Source organism: Nomascus leucogenys, chromosome 18, assembly GCF_006542625.1.
Source record: "Nomascus leucogenys isolate Asia chromosome 18, Asia_NLE_v1, whole genome shotgun sequence".
Taxonomy (NCBI): domain Eukaryota; kingdom Metazoa; phylum Chordata; class Mammalia; order Primates; family Hylobatidae; genus Nomascus; species Nomascus leucogenys.
In genome coordinates this window covers 25,805,704-25,825,826 of record NC_044398.1, presented here as the reverse complement: position 1 = coordinate 25,825,826, position 20,123 = coordinate 25,805,704, and the positions used below count along the sequence as shown (strand labels likewise).

Below are 20,123 nucleotides of genomic sequence, written 5' to 3'. Positions count from 1 at the left end.
TCACGACAGTTTCCACTCTTGCTCCTCTACAATCCATTCTCCACATGCCAGCCAGACCAATACACTAAAAATGTAAGCCATGGCCCCACTTAAAACCCTCCAAAGCTTCCCACTGCAAAGCAAGTGGAGGAGTATGGATTTTATTTGTAGCATAAGGTCCCAGCTGGTCTGGCCCCAGGCATGTTGCTTACCCCATTGCACACCACGGCTGCCTGCTCCCCACTGCACAGCCTGGCTAGCTTTTGCTGCCACTGCCGCGATGTTGCACCATGTACACTCCAAGGTTGCGTCAGCCTAGGACCTTTGCATTGCTTGCTTTCTTGGCCTGAATCTTGCTGCTCTTTGATCTTCTGCTGACTGGCTCCTTCTTGTCACTCAGATCTCAGCTTAAACATTATCTTCTCAGAGCCTTCCCTGATTCCCAAGCCATAGCACAGCATATCACCTTAACTCTTGGTATAGCACTCATCACCATCTGATACTTGTCTTGTTTATACATTTGTCTCTTTCCTCATTAGAATGCATGTTGCCGTTAGAGTAATGTCTGCCTTGTTCACTGTTCAAAAACTTCCCCCCAACCCCATCTAATGGAACTCCTAATCATCATCTAGGTAGACATTCATTCATCTAAGAAATATTTGCAGAACACCTGCTATGTGCTAGGCACAATGACGTGGTAATAAGATAGTGCCCCAAATGAAGCCCACTTGTACTACATAAGCTGACCATACCTACATTAACGGTGCTTCACTGTTTCATTTAACTAAGACTTTTTTCTGAGACCATGAGCACAAGAAAGTGATGTGCAAAGAACACAGTAAAGTGAAAGACTGCATCTGTGTTGACAGTAGATGAAGGGAAGGAGTAGTAGTTATTTTTATGGTGTCCTAAGAACCCCAAAGTAGAAAGCAGCCAAAAGCGTTTTTAAAAAAAAACTTTAAAAAAAAAAAAACTTTTCCATGAGGTCAAGAACAAAAGCTTGCCAGCACACCATCCACTGTTTATTTAATCCTTAAACAATTAGATTCATACCCATAGATACACAAGAATGTTTTCCATAGGAAATCCATAGAATAAAATTGCAGGAAAAGTTATCCAGCAACAATCTATGGCTCCTATGGACCGTGGATGGATGTGAGGCTGCAGTAAGAACACTCAGAAGATACGCAGACAGGTGGTGACCGAGAAAGAAAGAGGGGAGAGAGAGAGAAAAAAAATTCATTCTAGCTGGATGAAGGAAACAGGGAAAAGGGGAAAAAGAAGGAAAAACAAATCAAAGAAAGAACAGCTATTAAAAATGCTGAGTTGAAAATGTTTCAGATGGCCTCTGACATCTAATAAGTCATCTGTCTTTCTCAATACAGAAAAGTCATTACTTACTAGTGAACTAATACCAGCAACTGTGACAAGTAAAAACAACAAAGCCCATAAAAATATAAAAGTTCACCCCTTGCAGTTAGGCGAAAAGAAGAATGTATTCAATTTTTCAGATGAAAAACATTTGAACTGACTGAATTTATTGTAATGCAACTTGTATTATATGCTGGGAAAATGAAAAGAGAAAAAATATCCACTGCTCAGCCTGTCTTCAACTTTTTCTTGGAAAACAGAATACAATACATTTTTTGAGAACATAAACTCTTCATGGAAACCAGTCATAAATATCAACATGGCATCCTGGCTACAAGCCATCAATTCCCATAACAGAAGCATGAATTAATAGCACCATCTGCCCTGCCCACAAGACCCCTATAAAACCACCTCTTCACAGGGTATAACCTAGACCTAAGCACAGCATGAGGAATGCAGGTCAGATAAAGGAAGAACTGGAGAGCCTTCAGGCTAACCAAAGGCATGGGAGGATTTTTCTTACCTGGGCGGGGCTGGCTGGAAGCAGTAATGTGCATATACAGAAGAATAAAATCCAGGCACAATGACAGCACAAGGATGTCATCAAGGGCAGAAGGAACCTTGCCTTCCCATAGCCGTAATTTACCATTCTGGGAAACATCTTTGATTCCTCTCCTTCATTCCCACAGTCAATCCACCAGCAAATGCTGAGCTATCTTAAAAATACAGCCTGAATCTCTTCACTTCCTTCCATCTTTACTGCCTGCTCCCCGGTTCATAGCACCACATCTATCCCATGGACCACCACAATGACTTTGCTAACCGGACCCCCTTACCCCACTTCCATTCTTGCATGCCTAATTTCTAATCTGCAGCCAGCATGGCTGTGAAAAACACAAATCAGATTCTATCATCCAGTTACTTAAAACTCATCTGGGCTTCACTGGTTTCCTATCACCCTTAGAATCAAAGCCAAACTCCTTTCTAGGCTCAACCTTCTCCACAGGCTGGCTCTGGCCTCCCTCGCCTCTGTCAGCATTCCATTCCTCACCTTCCCAGCCAGCTCACCAGCCCCCTTTCTCCTCCTTGCACTTGCCTGGGGCCTTTGCACATGCTGTCCCCTCCACCCGCACATGCTGTCCCCTCCACCCACACACACTTCTGAGCTTCTCGCAGCTGCCTCCTCACCATTCAGCTCCCTGCTTTTTGAAGAGGACTTTCATGGCCACCATATCATAATTAGGCCTCTTCCTCCAAATCACTTTCTATGCCATCACTCTGTTTTATTAGAACCATAGGAAATTGTTTTTAAATTTATTTGTTTATCTATCACCTGTCTCCTCTAATTAGAATATAAGATTCCCAAAGGTAAGGTCCCCACTGGCCTTAGGTACTACTTATTCTCAGCACTTTCAACTAGTCCAGTGAGTGCCTGGCATATAAGCGTTCAACAAATAGCTGCAGAATGAATGGATAAGTGAGATTACAGCTTTGTAGGGCTTTAAAAATGAACAGGGTACCTTCAGATTATCTAAATTGCAACAACACCCATTTTACATATGGAGCAAAAGGAAAAAAAAAGTCAACTCATCTGCCACTACAATTAATACACAGCATGGTGCTGTCTTCTCCTATCTGAATCAGACACAATCTCAAACCACAGGCAAAGAAAACTCAAAACCTAAGGAAGAAAAATACTGTACAACCGAAGAATCATAAAAGTAAGGTGGACACAGATCAATGGTAGCCGAAAGGGGCTATGCATGATGCATTTCAGACTGGAATTGGTCTCAGAATTGCAGGAGTAAATTCATCCAAGACAAACCCAGTAGCAACAAACCCTTAAACAAAAAGTAGGCCAGAAGAAAAGAAGCTCATTGGTTTAACACAGGCTTCATTTAACATGATCCTAGAGTGTCAACCCTAACAAAGTGAGAACATACCTAAGATAACAGGTTCTGCTCCTAGCTGTTTCTAACTCTCCCTAGCTCAGTTGCATAACATCTCTGGGTCTCCTCATTAGTGTACAACTTCACGATGTCACCATACCAAGGTATGCCACGTGAATAATTATAGAATATTTTAACTTCAAGAAATTGATGTTTAAAACACGTTGTATCACTCCCATAATAGAAGCCAATCTCATTTGCCAATGACCAAACAGAATCGTATGTCTAAGTAGCACGAAAACAAAAAATTATTACTAAATGCCAAATAACTACTCCTTATCAGCTACTCTGAGCCTCAGTCCCAATCTTTGTTTATATATATATAATATATATATAAATATATATATAATATATATAATATATAATATATATATATAAACACAGTAGGAAGATATTAAAGTGCAGCACCAAACTTGTCGTTTTCCCCTAGATTTAAACAAAAGGATTGAAAGAGAATTGAAAAGAGAAAAACCCCCTCATTGTGTAAGTCCATGCCAGCCCATGCCTTGCCTGCCTCCGGATGCACAGCCCACTTCAGGAACTGCTGGTTTAAGCACACAATCTTGAAGGCCTCCACTAAGGTACTACCTCTCCGTGAGTGAAAATCAGTACATGTGACCCATTAATGAGAGAAGGCATGGATTTAATAATGTTGATGGGTCTGAAAGGGGATGTCCTAAGAGTAAATCAGAAACAAAGATCACTGCAGGGGTCTGGGGGGTGGGAAGTGGAGGATAACAGTGATGGTGAAGACCATAGCAATAGCCACCAATATTTATTTGGTGCTTACTATGGGCAAGGGCCATGCTAAGTCTTTGAATCCTCCTAACCCTTCTTTGAGGTAGATACAATTATTATTTTCATTTTACAGATGACAAAACTGAAACTCAGCCAAGAAAACAAAGTTTATTTTGATATAAGACAACTGAAATTATTTAAATTTCTCCCAAATATTTGTGTCCATGACCCACAGTAAGACACAGTAGGTTAAAAGTAGGTTAAAGTTTCTATATTTGACTGGTGTTTTATTTTTTTAACCAAAAAACCAATAATTTCATATGTTCAAAGAAATACATTTTACACTGAGGCCCAATACACAAAATAAATACATACACACATGCATACATATATACACATAAACATATACAGATATATATGTATGTGTATGTACATATACATACATATATATCTGTATAAATACGTATCTGTATGTGCGTATGTATGTATACAGTTGATCCTTAAACAACATGGGGGTTAGGGGCACCAACCCTCCACAGCCAAAAATTCACATAAAACTTTTGGCTCCCCCAAAAGTACTAATAGTCTATTATTGACCAGAAGTCTTACTGATAACATAAAGAGTAGGTTAACACGCTTTGTATGTTATATGTATTATATACTGCATCCTTACAATAAAGTAAGATAGAGAAAAGAAAATGTTACTAAGGAAATCATGAGGAAGAAAATATATATTTACTACTCATTAAGTGAAAGTGGATCATTGTAAAGGACATCATCCTCATTATCTTTACACTGAGTAGGCTGAGGAGGAAAAGGAAGGAGTGGGGATTGGTCTTACTGTCTCAAGGGCAACAGAGTTGGAAAAAAATCCACATATAAGTGGATCCATGCAGTTCAAACCCATGTTGTTTAAGGGTCAACTGTGTATGTATCTACCTGCATGTAATGTGTATGTATCATTCTGTATGTGTATATAGATACCCACGCATATAAATGTATATATCTGATATAAAAGTTGCATAAACTAGTATTTATCCTAATTATGTGCCATAATTAGATCTCTCAGTGGCTGTATTTTATTTTAGAAGATAGGAGTCTTATATTGAACTCTGATATTTTCTATTCTGTCCTATGTTTTATAATGTTGGTTACAACCCACTAAATTGATTTCACAATTCACAAATGGGATGCATCTCCCAGCCTGAAAAACAGTGACTTAAAGGAACCATAATCACAACAGAGCAAACACAGTGCCATCTCGAGCTAGACGATGGTCAGCATCTCATGCCATCTTCCCAGGTTGTAGAAATGAGAAGCACAGGGCCTGGCCCTAAATGGTTTTTTTTTTTTAATACATAGAAATTTCTATAATTGGATTCCAAGTGTAATTGTTAGGCAAAAGAATATATAATGAGTTCAGTTACATAGAGGAAATATAAGGAAAAATGAGTTTGATAGATGTCTAAATTTTTTTCTTAAATCACTAAACAGGCCAGGCATGGGGGCTTACACCTGTAATCCCAGCACTCTGGGAGGCCAAGGCGGGAGGATCACCAGAGGTCAGGAGTTCAAGACCAGCCTGGCCAACATGGTGAAACCCCATTCTAGTAAAAATACAAAAATTAGCCGGGTATGGTGGTATGTGCCTGTAATCCCAGCTACTCGGGAGGCTGAGGCAAGAGAATCACTTGAACTTGGGAGGCAGAGGTTGCAGTAAGCTGAGCTCATGCCACTGCACTCCAGCCTGGGCAACAAGAGCAAAACTCTGTCTCAAAAACAAATAAAAAATTCGCTAAACAACAATAAAAGCCTCTTACTTAAATATCTAAGTATGAAGATAAATAGCAAATGATAGCTCACAAATTTGAAGATGGCTGCCTGTGCAGAAAGGATTTAGACTAGCAGAGGGTGGGGCATGGCACTACTAGTTTTTTATTTGTTAGAAGCCTTAAGCATAACAATACTATTTGACTTTCTAAATGGTATTCTTGTTTTACTTTATTAAAAAATTGATTTAATTTTTAAAAATCAATCCTATTAGCAATCTGGTGTAGAAGAGGGGACACTTGATTGGGATTCTGAAGACCTACCATCTACACAGTCAGCCTGGGAAAGCTACTTAACTTCTTGGGACTTTGCTTTCTTCTTAGGTAAAATGAAGGGATAGATTCTGAAGTTTCCTCTACATCTAATTTTAGGACCCTACAACCCTAAAATATCTGATCATTTACAGATCATTTTAAGGAAAGGATATGGCATTCCAAGATCACCCAAATGGTGAAAACTCACAATTTAGCACACAAAAATAGACCAAAGCTAGTGGTCTCACCATCACAGTAACTTAAGTAATCCCAGTGTATCTCTTTAGGGGTGGTTACTAAATTGTGTTATTTCTTCTTCCTCTCAATATGGTCCCTATTGTATTTCATAAATCATAATTTTATGTATCACATTATTTTTTGCTTGTTAACCACGTGCTTTTGTCAGAGTTTCTTTCCTGAGTGTTTTCAATGCGAGAGGCAAAATTTATTTGAATAATACCATAATTAAATCTCTTAGTGGCTGTATTTTATTTTAGAAGATAGGAATTATATTCAACTTTTTTATTGAACTGTCATTTTATCTTAGCTGTGGCTTAACCTCGTAATCTAATTATTTTTTTCTAAACCTACTTTACAGCTAATAAAAGATATGAAAAATTAAATTACATAATAAAGCATGAAGCAAGTGTAGCTATCATGAGACTCTCAGACTGAAAAACTAGCATGAACTAATTTATACTATTGAAGAGTTGTTTTTCCCCATATTAAAAAAAGATTAAATAAAAAAAAGAAACCTCTTTAAATGGAATAATAAATCAGGCTACTCTAATTCCCATAGATAACTTCAGAACCAAGGTTAAATCATCATCACAGAATACCAACTTTTGAAAGGACTCACCCCTACAAGATCTACCCCTAAGATCTCTGTTTAAGGAAATTTATAAAAGAACTTCCTCTTCCTCCTCCTCTCACTTCCAAAGCATTTAGTTTTCAACTCTAATATAATACAAATTCTGTTTTCTTCCCTCTTTTCCTTTAGGATGTGTCCTAATTGTTTCTGTCTTCCATAAGGGCCAATGTCAAAATATAAGCTCCCCCCCAAAAATAGCACTCTCTACCCATGCACTCTGAAACATCTGCACAGATAAGTATTTGAAAAATGATTTTTATGACGATGAAATAAAATGTATTCACAGTGGTAATTCTTTGGGGCCATTAGGAATTCATTAAACAATACCTCAGCTCTAGAATCATCAAACCCTCTGACAAATATTTGTAAGAGCCTCTGCAAATAGGGACATCCATGCTACAAGTCAGCAGAAGCTACAAAAGTGTGTGTCTCTCTAATTTATACTCAGATTTTCCTGAGTCCTGAACTAGAAGTTCTGATCTTAGCAAAGACAGCAGATAATCCTTTCTTCATGGTAGTTTGAACGAAAACAATTTTAAGTAGTTTTACAATTTACTCCTTAAGTGCAGTGAACCAAGACCACCAAACTAGTTGCAGAGAGAATTCAGTGAGTTGGAATTGCATTGTTTCAGTTGTTTAAACCAAACACCTCTGTCAGTCTGAAATTAAATTGTTTATGTAATGACCTCTTAACTAACGTTTGTGGAGCATTTACACTATACAAAACATGGCATGGCATTAGGTATGATGGGAGACACAGAAAGTACCAAGCCTGCTCCTGCTCCCAAGAGAAGAAATGTTCATCTAGCTGGTGGTGAGATGCCAATAGGAAAAGAAGTTGAACACAGTAACTTTACAAGTGCAGAAACCTCCCAACCAAATACCATAACCAAGTAGTTGAGGTTAACGTTTCCAGTGAGAAGCCAGGCTGGTATCATGTACCCCTTGAGATAATGTGATACCTGTGTGGTACTTTTCCCAGAACCCATAACTCCAAACTAATCATGAAATAACACATCATATGAAACCCACATTGAGGCACATTCTACAAAATACCTGGCCAGTATTTTGACTGTCAAGGTCATCATGAAAAAAACAAAGAAAAGCTGAATTGTCACAGACTGGCAGAAACTAAGGAGACATGATAACTAAAAGCAGTGTGGTATTCTGGCCCCTGGATTCGTTGCTGGAACAGAAAAAGGACAGAAATGGAAAAAACAGTGGAATCGAAATAAAGTCTGGAGTTTTAGTCAATAATATTGTTCCAATGTTTTCTTAAATTTGACAAATGGTGTCAGAGTGATAGGAAATGATAACACTAGGAGAAACTGAAATTAGGTTAGGTGAATTACAGGAATGCTCTGGACTATCTTTGCAACTTTTCTGTAAATCTAAAATTATTCCAAAATACAGTGTTTTTAAAGTTTATTTTTAAAAGAAATGGGAAGATATAGGTCACAGGGTACAAAGTTGATGTCATGTAGAATGACTAAGTCTAGAGGTCTGAAGTACAGCATGAGGACTATAGTTAATAATAAATGATTAAAAGATGCAAATTATGTTATGTGAATTTCACCCTTTTTTATGTATATGATGTGAATTTCGTCCCAATTTATATTATACACACACACAGAGACAGAGAAAGCGAGAGAGAGAAGATGAATAAAAGAAGATGTCAATGAGTAACCTGGGGGTATTAAAAAATCTACAGTTAGATTGCATCTTACAAAATTGACAATATTTGACCTTTTTCACCTATAAAACAGCATTTTCATATGATTCAACCTAACACACCTCTGTGGGCTTGGGAGACGTCATGGTAAAATGGAGCTTATGCTGGACATGACAGGAATTGACATAGCAAAGAGGACACATTCCAGGAGAAGGGAACAGTGTGAGCAGAGGTGGGGACGTGCACAGTGTGGTCAGAGATGGGAGAGATACCTGCCTGTGCGTGTCAGCAGGGAAGTGACAGAAAATATGCTGGCACAGGAAGGGCTTCAGGCAGGGAAATAGTTTAGGAATATAGGGGATCTGGGCTCTGAATCTGAATACATAACAAAGAGACTGGCCCTCTCAGTGGCCAGGAATGTCCCCTGGAAAGGACTGAAGCCTCTAAGGGACAGTGACACATCAAAGTGCCTCAATGGCCACATTTTCAGGTCCCAGCTGAACATCTAGCATAATAGAAAGATGACCGAACTACAAATTGGCAGATCTAAGTCCTGATTCTGGTTCTGCCACTAATGGGGTGAGAAACCCTAAACAACTCCCCTCCTTCTGTCTCCATCTCAGGTTTCTACCCTAAAAAGGAGGGGAGCTGGATAAGTTGGTCTCCAAGGCCTCTTCCAGCTCTAAAACACTAACTCTGAAGAGGAATGAAATATGTTTTCTGGCTCCTAGAAGCAACATGTGGTTCACTCAAGTAGAGAGAATGATGCAAGGTCCGTGAAAGCAAAAACACTGAGAATAAAAGGACTGTGTTTTTATACACAAGAGTCTATTCTTTTATGATACATGTCTAGACCCCTCTAAATATTTAAACAACAATATCATACCAGTATGAAACCTCTCTAAATCAGGGTCTGTGGTTAAGGAGGATATATGAACAGATGTGATCTTATTAAGGCCCTAATGTAACTCAAAAACAATTTGTCATATCTGACGGGTATTGTTAAATTATGTCCACCTGCCAGAGGCAACCAGCGAAATTACCAACCGCCTTTACTCTAGTGCTACTCAAAACTCTCTAAAAAGCTCCCATAGATGTGTCCAGGATATGTATTTTTTAAAACAGTAACCTAATTGTCACCAACACATAACAGCCAATGTTTCACAATTCCTTTTCATGTATATTTTATTATGGGGCCCAACTGTTTCAACACCCTAGTGGTTCAACTTTAATGCAGCTCAGGAAACCCCCTAAGTAATATCACAAAATGCTTAACATCTGTGAAACTTGGACCCAAAAATGTTCCAATTTTTTCTTTGGGTTGGGGGTAGCGCTTGGGGGTGGGGTAAGCTGGCCACGGTTTTCATTAACGACAATAGTGTTGGAGCTCACAGGTATTTTAATCACTTCTCAGGCAGGAAGAACATTTTGAGTTTACTTTCCTACATGCTCAATTCTTTCAAACTACCATTGCCATGCTTGCTCAGAGTCAGTTTAAACATGAACCCATTTCCTTTCCCTTCTCTAAACGTATGCCTCATCTCTCCTTCTTGCATTACAATATTTTAATTAAGTGAAACAATGAAAAAGAGAGGAGAAAAATGAAGTGTGAAGCACGTGGTGTATTTCCCAAGCTATTTCAAAACTTCTCAGAACTCTTTGGTCTCCAGAGGTGGTTGAAATATTCTTTATCCCACGAAGGAAAGGATGAAAAATTGATCTCCTTCAAACTTCAAATACTGCAGATTTCCACAAATACAGACTGTAGGAAAGAAAGGCAGGCTTAGGAGTTACCAGACCAAACAGGAAGCAGTTCTCAGAGGACTCACAGCTCATCCCAGGCAACTCCACGGGCAGAGTGTGTACACAGAGCCACTGGGAGAATAAACAGTGGCTCCACTTCTAAAAGAAATCAAAGCAAATCTCAGAGAAACTGAACATGGAGTCAAACCTCAGTAATTCGGATTAACTGGGGGGAAGGTCAGGTTGGATCAGGACAAAGCCTTGATGATAAAGTTTTTTTTTTCTTCCACAAAGTACAACTACATTTATTTCAAGGTTCACCCAACCCATCCTTCCCACCTCATCTCTTACCACCCCCTCCCAGCTCCCTCGCTCCCTTGTGGGCAGCTTTCGTCTTCACACAGACCGTAATCTTCCCCATCCTTATGCTTCTGTTCATGATGCTCCCCTTTTGCCTGAAATTCCCCATCCCCCACCGCCTACTTGGTAAACGCCTTCTCAATTTTCAAGACCCCACTCCAAATGTCACCTCCTAATCAGAATGAATAGCACTAATCACATAATGTTTTGTGCATACTGATCATACATTAAAGCGATTCTCACCTTGGCCAGCTGGCATTAATGTCACCTGGAGAACATTTCCATACAATCCCAATCCCCATGCCAATCACCAGAAATCTGATTGAGTTGGTCTGAGGTACTCCCTGACCATTGGTATCCTTTTTACAGGTTTCTCAAAATCTCAATGTGCAAGCTGGGCTTCGAACTTTGTGTATAGAACTTATCACACTGTTCAGAATGATTCACCTGTACCCCAAGAGCAGAGGGCCCTTGGCAAAGGCTTGCTGTAGGCAGGGATGGAGGACATGAGTCCTTCCAGAGGCTTCTGTAAGAAAAAGGAACTTCATATGATTTCAACATGTGGCTGTCCCCATGTGGCTTATCGTTAACATACATGTATTTTTCATAGTGTGCCTCCCATCCACCCCCACAGCACACCTATTCAAGTGTTGGGGGAGGACCCACCACTGCAGCTCAATCTGACTTCCCATTATTTCCCCACACAGTAGGCTCTTTACCACCTGGGTGGCCTTGCCCCTCCCTTTCCATCTTGTTGAACCGTCTGCCTTGTTCAAGGCCCACCGACCATTTCGTCTCCTGAAGCCTTCCTTTGCCTACTTCAACTCCCAAGGGTTTGCTTTCCCACTCAATTCCAACTTAATTTAGCCCCTGTCCTCAGATGCCTTGATTGGCTGACAATCTCTATGATACATGTATGAAAAACTTTGACGTGGAGAGAGCAAGGAACGTGCATCTTACAGAGATTTTTACTTCCTGCAAATAATGCAAGTATCTTAGTCAGTTCAGGCTGTTATAACAAAGCACCATACACTGGTGGCTCACAAGCAACAGAAACGTATTTCTCATGGTTCTGCAGGATGGAAGTTCTTGGTCAGGGTGCCGGCATGGCCTGATCCTGGCGTGAGCCCTCTTCTAGGTTGCTGATAACTGTCTTTGCATTCTGTCCTCACAGCGCTCTCATGGATTCCTTTTATAAGGGTACTAATCCCATCGTTCATGAGAGCTCCACCCTTATGACCTAATCACCCCCCAAAGGCCCCACCTCCTAAAACCATCACACTGGGGCTTAGGAGTTCAACACAGAAATTTGGGGAACATAAACAAATAGTCCATAACAAGAAGGTTGGCTGTGCAGCAGGTGCTCTACATGTATTTGTTGATGGAACCCACCCAGAGTTGGCCCTTTTCTTTCCAGGCCAGGTTGCAGGACACCAAAACGAAGATAAGGATTAAGAATGTGGTTGCTCTGAAAAATCCACAGCATAAACGTCACACCAAATACCCTTGTGGTAGACAAAATTCTAAGATGACCCATAACCCTTGCTCCCTGATCCTACTTCCATGTTTACGGAGGTTTCATGCCAAAAGGGATTCTGCAGATGAAGGTTACCAATCAGGTAGTAGCCTTAAGACATGGAGCTTATCTGGGTGAGTGTAACCTAATCATGTGAGCCTTTTTTTTTTAAAGCAGTGGTATTCTCTGGCTGGTGGCAGAAGGGTATGTCAGAGAGATCAGAAAGGTAAGGAGGAGTCAACATGAGAGAGAGTTGCTCACTTGAGATGTAGGTGGGCATGTGGTCTGAGAATGTGCCCTGGCCAACAGCCAGCAAGAAAACAGGGACCTCAGTCCTACAGCCAAAAGGAAGTGCATTCTGCTGACAACATGACAGAGCCTGGAAGCGGGTTCTTGCCAGAGCCTCCAGAAAGAAATACACAGGGGCTGACACCCTGATTCCAGCCTTGTGTTGTTTGCTATCTGTTTCCTATCTGATACTCTTTACCAGGCAGGCTTGCTGGGTTTCCCAACCTACAGCTAGTAAACAGTGTTGTTTCATGCTGCTAAGCTAGTGGTAGTCTATTACAGAGCAATCCCAAACCATCCCCACCCCACAAACTGTCCAAGTAAGAGATCTTCTTGTGACTTAATAAACATACCTTAATATATGCTTATCCTGATTAATATAAATTCCATATATATATATATGAATGACAGGCTTCTAAAAGAGTACACCATACTATATCAATGCAATATACTCTTACTATGCCTCTCAAAGTGTCATAATGGCCCTCAAATTGAGCGCTATTCATGATAGAGTCATTTATGAATTATTAGAAATTGAATCACAAATCAGGTCCTCTGTCTCAAGTGCTACTTACTAAGCACCACTATTTGCCAAGTCTGTTGCTGATCAACAGACGTTGGGATTCTTAGCTGAAATGCCATGAGCCTGATATCTGAAGAATACACAGCCAGGCACATGGTACAGTTTCCACCTCTCTATGTAGAGATAAGGGGGCCTGAGTGCTCATGCCAATTTCTTAGGAAGCCAATGACTCTAGCACTTCTTAATGGCCCCTGTTTCCTGGAGATGGGGAAGAGACAGGTGGTCACAGAGGAGACCTGAGTAAAGCATTATCTACATCCACTTTCCTGGAATCTCCCTAAATCCAACATCACACAGGGATGCACAAAAAGTCAGCCTCAACTGCCTGAGACTGAGAGCCACAACCATTCAGCCCCACCAGCCTGTGATGACCGGTGATGCCACAAGCAGACACCCATGTTCCCAGGAGCCATTCCCCAACCCTGGAGAGACATCACCTGCCAGGCCGCTGTCCCTCAGCCACTGGCTCCCATCTGTCTGCGTCAGCATTTGTCTGAACATCGCACCTCCATCATCTGCAGGGGAAATTGATGTTGATGGCATGGGAGAGGAATGTAACTACAGCTTATTCTAAAAGCACGCATTTATTTTATTTTATTTCAGAAATGTATGCATTATGTATGGCTGTACATAAACGTTTTTATAGAGCCTCTTAAATGATTTACCATGAGGTATGTATTGATTACAATCTCTGCTTATTTAAGAGAGCCTTATTTACCCCCATAGTATTTAATACATTGAGACATGTTTCAACAAAACAGTGACACTAGTAAACAAAAGTTACTGATCTACCTCATGAGTTATAAAACTTGTAACATGCTGTAAACAGCTCTGTCATTTTATTTCGCATATTGCATTGTGTGCGCTGCCTTATTTATCTAGTGGTAAATCTTTATGTATCAAAAATGCTACAGAAGGCACAACAGATAAATTACCAACAGACACTAACATCTGACTAGTTAATCAAACAAATAGGACATGTAACAAAGAGAAAAGCTATAAATATTGACAACAAGCTGCTTCAGTCACAAAAACATTCAATACTTCAGTTCTCAAGTGTGAGTTTTATATCAGTCCCCTGGAAACAGTTTGTATCCTCCAATAAATTTTTACAGTTGATTCACCTGCCTGATACCCCTCAGCCATTTCCTTCAGAAGCTGTCAAACCCGCCAATGATAATATATGGCCCGACCAACAAGAACAGCTGTAGCCATTCTCTCCGCAGGTTCTTGCACCCTGTTCTGCATAAAATAATACATCAAGATTAATTGATTTCCCGTCAGTCTCACAGAACAGAAAATTAATTTTCATGTAGCTATTTTCCCCAGCATATGAATTTTGTACATGGCAAGTAATTTAAGTTTTTAATTATTCATGAGCAAGGAGGGGGTGGGGAGAAACATGATAAAGTAAGCTTGCAAAAACCCCAAGGCCAATCTCTGGGCCTGGGTTTGTGCTAAGGCAACAATAGCATTCGCTAATGCCCATATAAATAATATATGTATTAACATACATCTTAGTACAACACCAATTTCTCTCACTCTGACCCGAGACTACCAGGTCACCCTGCGGTACTTTGTCAAAGTCGCTGCACGGGCTACATGTGACATGCTGTGGGAAAACACAGAACATGTCAGCCATATTGAGGTGACCTCCACCTGCCTCTCGCGGCGGCCACACAGCCCAGGCCTGATAGGAGGTAATTTAACGGTCAGTGTGCGAGTGGGACCAAGCAAAAGTTGCTAATCAGCCAGGTGCTACCTCAGCAAGTCTTCCATTTGCAGGTGCCACTGACTTGTGAACGAGAAAAATGTAACCAGAAAATAGAAAGAGAGCGTTTGACTCACTCTGGCCCCATCCTTCACAGACTCTCGGCAGACCAACTCGAGAAAAACTGTCTCCTCAGGAAGGGAAAAACCACAACGTGAGCACCTCTGGCAATCAAGCATATTTGCTAAAACGCAGACAAAAATGCTCCCACAGTGCCTCCTTAGAAATTTCACTGGCATACTTCATAGAAACTGCAAGACAGGCAAACGTGGGGCGCTTGCCTCAAGTCATGGAACTTGATTTAACCCCATTAGGACCAAACCTAAACTTAGCATCTCACACGGCACTCTTGGGCACAGAGGAATCAGCCACCCAAAAGTCAAGGCGTTTTGGTCATTGATTATTTATCAATGATGTCTTCTGCCCTGAATGTTAAGATTTCATGCAAAATTGGGAGATCACTATAAACAATTGGTCTTTTCCCAGTTGCACAATTAGACTGCACTATCACCAGTTAAGAACGACAGAAAGAATCTGATCAAATCACCAAACTTACATGGGACAAGGAGAGTCCAATAGTGAGGCAGGGAAAGGAGAGGGCTCTGTGAAACCGAAGAGTGGCAGAGAGAGAATGAGACTCATTTCCTCTGAAAGGAGAGACTGGCTTGGATGACCTGAAGCCACAGCTGATTTGGGGCCAGCGCCAGCCCCACCAAAGGCCCTACCTCCTTGGTAAGGAGGAGACAGGGAGAAGTTCAAAAACAAACATGAAAGGAACTCAAAATTACGTTAAAAAAAAAAAAAAGGAAGAAGAATTTTACCCCAGGGGGCTAGGAGGCAGGGACACTTGGATGGGGGAAGGGGCTGCGTTTGATGAATCTGATGAAATATTAATAAGGACACAAAAGTGGAAGTTTCTATGAACATCGTTTCTTGACAGCTTGTAAAAATGGCCACTCTAACCAAAACCAGAGAGAAATCAGGAAATTGCTTCTATCCTTAGAGTTAGCCATGCCTCACCCTGGAGGCTGGAGCAAAACTGTGCTTCCAGTGTTTCCATCATAAAACCTTTTTCTCAGTAACCAGTGAAACCTGTAAAAACTCACTTCACCCAGAAATTTGGCACCAGTGCAGCAGTGAGGACTATAGGTTCTCTTAAGACTGTTCCAGAACAGGGCTTCAGGATTATATTTCTATTACCATGATGGCTCCAGACTAACGGGCAACATGATACATCATGTCAAGCAGCTAATTATCAGCACTGAAGAACAGCTAGCCAACTTAGGCTGAGTTAAGATTAAAAGGAGGGAGGCGTGCCTTGTTTCATGTGGTGTGTTTGTGAAGGGAGAGTCAATGAGGTTTGCTGAAGTCTTTGTATCTCTGGGTTTAAAAACAAAACAAAACAGGATGAGGAAATTAAATATAGCATTGATACCCCAACAACAAAGGCCTTGCTCAACCACTGCCAAACCAACCCAGATCATGGTACTGCAACCTGCCCCCATGCCAAGAAACATGCCCAGGCCCTCCCAGACTGCTGCAGATACCCACCGCCACATTCTTGGGATGGCCCAATGTTCCTGCCACGGTGATGGGGTTGAAACCACAAGGCTCAGGGAATGTCAGGGAAACTTTCTGCTAATTATTTCTCATTGCTGAGCACATCTGATGCACTCCTTACTTTGCTGCGAGAGTTTTGCCATCCTGGTTGATTAGAAAGCGTTGACAAAGCCAAGCACCAAAGAAGAGCTTATCCCCTCAGGACTCTGAGCTTTAAGAAGGCAATTTAGGGAGCTGATCCAAGGAATTAACACTGGCAATCAGGTGGTATTTGAGGCGGGTGTGCGTGCGTGTGTGTGTGTGCATGCATGCGTGCATGTGTGTGTATACAAAGGAAGGGAGACAACATGGGGTTCCAGGAAAACCTTAAGCATTCGGAATGGCCCTAACCTCCAAATCAGCCGCGTTCCCCATCCCAGCCCTGCCTTCCCCACTCTACTAAATAGCTAAATAGCTGGCAGTTGGAGTCTGCATAGCAACAAAGGTGCATTTGGTTTATATCTGTTTGTAGTTTTTCTTCATCTGATATTGAAGGCGGAGATTTGCTTTATCTTGTTTTGAAAATAATCCTATCAAGAACATAAATGAACTCATTATGCACACCATAAATATATATATATATATAGATATAGATATAGATGTGCTGGCAATTCTGTAACTAAAACGTAAAAAACTTCTTGAAGCCGACGCTGCTGCTGGCATAGCTTAAAGGTCTTTGTTTCTGTAAATTCAATTGAGTACTTCTATTTCTAGGTCTGGCAAGAGGTTCTAATTATTGTTAGAAGGCTAATTAGCATTTAGTATTACATTACAACAACTGCAGCAAAATTGTACCCATTCTCCAATAAACAGTATTCACAGTATGCAATCAAGCCTCTGTACCGAGCAATGAGAATTAATAGCACCGCACGACAATGGTAAATCCTCCGTCTCCCGCTGTGTGTGTTTAATAATTTTTCACTCCTTCCAGATTGTTCCCATCAAGCACAATTCCCAAGGTCCTAATCAACCACCCTCCCCATCAATACTACACAGAGATCTGAGCACTGAAAATTATCTGCAATTTCAAAAAGTGCTTTGTTGCATTATTAGGCCACTGACCTAAGAGGTAATGGGTAAATAGTTTCTGAAAAATGTCCAAAGCACAACATAAATTAAAGCTTATAGTCTTGCCTGCTGTTCTCACCATAGCTATAACTGCAAACTATTATGGTTTTTACACAATATTCCTAACTATAATTTTCCACCATAATATTGGTGCAAAGCGCCAAATGTTCTGCTTTCACGTGCCTTCATTTACTAAACGAGGAGAGTTTGGGAAAGAAGCTGATGTATCCCATCCTTTAGAATTTCTTCTAGTCCCATCCTCCTCCCACTATCTTACCCTTTTGCCCAGCTGCCATCCCCACCACAAAAAAATAAAAAGTTCATAATTAAAGTGTAGGCATCTTACGGTGGACAGATGTAAAAAAAAATTTATAAGTAACGGTGTGTGTCTGAGTCTCTGTGTCTCACACATGATCTGTGGGTAAAATGAGTTAGGATATGCTGCTTCTGAGGCGACTCGGGTGGACTTGTGAATATCTTGCTGAGAGGGTAGCTGATAGCAGCTTCTGTTGTCTGCTGACTGGTGATGACTATTAACAGTGTCACACAAACCCAAGGCTTGAGTAGGAACAACTCATTTCAACAATCTGAAACATGTACTCTGGGCTAATGAAGAGAAGTTTGACCATGGAAAACAGAACCCAGAGCCTCAAATCACCACAGAACACAGGAGCAAGGCGCCTCCATCATGGCTAGGTGGAAGACAGTGCACAGGACAGCACAGCAGTCTCTACTGAGAATATCCCTCAGTACCAATCCAGGAGTTTAGACTGAATGTGATGTTTTTGTTGATTGTTAGTTTGTTTTTCATGGAAGCAAAAATAAAAAGAATTTCTGACTCAACTCAACCTAACCAAGAAAACATGTAAGGTCATTCCCTGAGCAAAGCTAGCTGCAGGATTATGCTGTGGTCTGCCACCCTCTACTTTTCATTTTGCCATTATACATCAACACCCCCCAAAACAAAAGACTTTTATAACATTGGTAGATTAATGCCATCAATTTCTCAGGACTGACCTTCTGAATAATATACCAAGTTTTTTCCAAGGTCATTACAATACCCTACTGCACTCCTCAGTCATATAGTCACGTATTAATCCAGTCAATAAATGTTTATTGAGTGCCTGCTACTGTTGCAGGTATTTGGGATACACTGATGAACACGGAGGACAAAGATCACTGCTCTTGTGAGCATATATTTCAGCGTGAAGTAGCCAGACAATCTACAATCATCCTCATGAATAAGTAAATTAGAGTGAATGCTGAAAGGGGTAGTGGCACGGGAAGGAGAAAAAGTGGAGCAGCATGAGAGGATCAGGAGCATCACAGAAGGACGGGCTGCAGTGTTAAATCGAGCAACCAGGGTGGGCCTCTATAAGAATGCGGAATCTGAACAAATAACTAAAAACAAAAATGCTTGATACATGTCTTAAAACTCTTCAATTTTTTTCTCCCAATCCTGGCCACTCCCTCCATCCTATTTTCTGATACCACAGCCTGCTGGGCTTGTTAGCATATACTGAGTGGACAGGACTCCCTGCAGGATGGCAGGTGCCACAGAGGGGAATCCAGGTCTGCCCTGTCCCCTGCAGCTAGCATTGTGCCTAGCAAAGAGCAGGTACTCAATAAACATTCACAGAGTAAATGAACACATGCATGAATCCATGGTAACTCATGTATTTATTTTCAAAATCCCAAATAGTTCCTTATATATTGATATAATTAAGAGTAACAAATTCTTAGAGCTTAAAGGAAATGAAAGGTCTAGTCTAAACAGTAGGGACTGAGACCTAGAGAGGAAGTGATATTTCCAGGCTAGAGTCCAATTCTCCTGAATACTCACCCTGTGACTTTTCACTCCTCCCCAGAGGCTAAACATGGCGGGGAATGTCAGGGGTTGACAACTCTGCTTCATCCCTAAATGGTGGCTCCGGTGGTTGTTTTCTCTATGTCCATGTGTGTGATTTCATTCTCTCTCTCTCAGTAACTACTGGATATTTTCTCTCTTTTGACTCAGCTCTATTATTGTTTAATTTTTTCTGTGTATCCAAGTTCATATCATCTTGGCAAACCAAATATAACACTTGAAGCAAGCAGGAGAGTTAGAAGACCACAGAACACTCCAGCCATGGGCAGTCAGATGGTAACAGAAGAAAGGGCCTATCCATCTTGGGTTCCTCAACTAACACGCAAATCCAATAACCATCTCCCTTGTGTTTCCCACGCAGCAGGAACAGCTGGGTGAGGCCCAAGCAAAGGTAAGAATGTTGAAGGGAAAGGGCTTGAGAAGCTTCCTTCTCAGAGAAAACTTCTCTACTTCCAAGTAGGCTACTACCAATAAAAGTCCATTTCTGCACCTCCTTTAGGCCTCATGATTCATCCACCACTTTAGAAAGACAAATCCAGTGATATGCAGATAACTGTCATTAGCCCCAACATCTTTATCCCCCAACCCACTCCAAACCTACTTAAAGACACAAGACCTTAAAAGATGTGTCTGTCTCATGAGGGAAAACTGCCTCCCTTCTCTC

General features: G+C 41.0%; 1 protein-coding gene and 1 long non-coding RNA gene across 2 annotated transcripts in view; both read right to left on the bottom strand.

The window, feature by feature from the left end:
* LRMDA (leucine rich melanocyte differentiation associated) overlaps window positions 1–20,123 on the bottom strand; it is a 1,126,997-nt gene that overhangs the window by 795,813 nt on the left and 311,061 nt on the right. The window lies entirely within an intron of this gene.
* LOC115831200 overlaps window positions 10,046–20,123 on the bottom strand; it is a 31,298-nt gene continuing 21,220 nt past the window's right edge. The window contains exons 2-3 of the long non-coding RNA XR_004026720.1: window positions 11,011–11,293; window positions 10,046–10,566 (exon numbers count right to left, since the gene is read on the bottom strand). This is a non-coding gene — a long non-coding RNA (uncharacterized LOC115831200). The remainder of the gene's footprint in view (window positions 10,567–11,010; window positions 11,294–20,123) is intronic.